Here is a 2,055-nt window from a genome sequence, read left to right as displayed (position 1 = left end):
CCACGATTATAAAATACCTTGAGCCAACTGCGGGTGATTTATTTAAGGCCAGGTATGCGGATTGTCACTTTGATGAATCCGAACATCCAACATTAGGGGGAGAGCAATAAGCTGGTAGAAAAAAAGATTACATGGAATCAAACATCCTTATCTTGGCAAGATCCTCGGACTCAGGAATGTGATTTAGAAGTCCAAAAGATTATACATTTACAAATGGTAGCTAATCAATTGCCAGATTCCTTTGCTGACCCGAAAAGAGTGACTAAGTCATATATGACAGCTGCTAATGCACCAATCAGAATTGATGTTCAAGAGGGACACAATCAAGTTGCTACAGAGTCTAGACAACGTTTGAAACGTGGTAGACCAATACGTACCAAAGATAAGACCCTCGGAAAACTAAGAAAGATGTAAAGAATGAAACCGAGGTTGTTGAAACCCTAGACACGACCGCAGCCATTCCTAAATCCCAGGACTTAGTCGCGGCCGATCCAAAAACCCTAATAGCGATCGCGGCCGATCATAAACTCTTAGATGCGGGCGGCCCTGAGGTATCTAATCCTGATTCTTGGGACGCCAAGATTCAAGGTACTGATGGTCCTGATAATAATGAGATTTTAATAAATTATGTCTTGTCTGGGATACAATGGAACAGAAAGAATGTTGACATTGATGATATATTTGCATACAAGGTAGCACTTGAACTTATGGATTTAAACGAGGATCATGAACCCACGTCTATTTATGAGTGCACTCAACGATCAGATTGGATCAAATGGAAAGAAGCTATAAACGTGGAGTTAAATTCATTAAAGAAAATAGGTGTCTTCGGTCCTATAATCCGAACACCCTATGATGTTAAACCAGTTGGATACAAATGGGTCTTTGTGAGGAAAATAAATGAACATGGTGAAGTAGTGAGATATAAAGCATGGCTTGTTGCACAAGGATTCTCACAGAGACCAAGAATCGATTATGAGGAAACATACTCCCATGTGGTGGATGCTACTACTTTTAGATTCCTGATAAGTCTGGCTATAAGAGAAAAATTAGACTTGCGGTTAATGAATGTTGTAACTGCATACTTATATGGGCCATTGGATAATGAGATTTATATGAAAGTACCAGAGGGTATAGAGTTGAAAAATAAATCGAGTACTCGAGAACAACACTGTATAAAGTTGAATAAGTCACTTTATGGATTGAAACAATCAGGCCGAATGTGGTACAATAGGTTAAGTGAGTACCTAGAGAGAGAATGATACAAGAATGATCTGATAAGCCCTTGTATCTTTATAAAGAAATTCGATCAGGGCTTTGTGATTATAGCAGTGTATGTTGATGATTTAAATATCCTAGGAACCTCTGGAGAGATTTCCCAAACAGTTGAATATCTTAAGAAAGAATTTGAGATGAAAGATCTTGAAAAAAAAACAAAGTTTTGTTTGGGATTATAGCTTGAGTACATAAGAGATGGAATCCTTGTGCATCAAATGACATATACAGAAAAAGTACTCAAGAGATTCAATATGGCCGAGTCTCACCCCTTATCTAGCCCCATGGTCGTGAGGTTTCTCGGCCTGGACACTGATCCATTCCGTCTTAAGATGGACGATGAAGATGCCCTTGGTCCCAAAGTGTTATATCTCAGTGCCATAGGAGCTTTGATGTATCTGGCTAGTCACACACGACCAGATATATGTTTTGCTGTGAATCTATTGTCTAGATTTAGCTCTTGTCCAACCCAAAGGCACTGGGACATGATTAAATATATTCTTTGTTACCTGCAAGGAACGAAAGACTTGAGTTTATTTTATACTAACCAAAACAAAGAAGATTTAGTTGATTTTGCTTATGCAAGTTATTTTTCGGATCCACACAATGCTCGATCACAGACAGGCTATGTTTTCACACATGGTGGAACAGCCATATCATGGCGTTCCATGAAGCAGACGATCGCGACCACATCTTCAAACCATTCAGAGATCTTGGTTGTTCATGAGGCCAACCGCGAGTTGTTCAGAACAGGGGAGAGTAATACGTGTTGTACTCTTT

Source organism: Brassica oleracea, chromosome C9, assembly GCF_000695525.1.
Source record: "Brassica oleracea var. oleracea cultivar TO1000 chromosome C9, BOL, whole genome shotgun sequence".
Lineage (NCBI taxonomy): Eukaryota > Viridiplantae > Streptophyta > Magnoliopsida > Brassicales > Brassicaceae > Brassica > Brassica oleracea.
Note: the sequence above shows the minus strand (reverse complement) of the source record.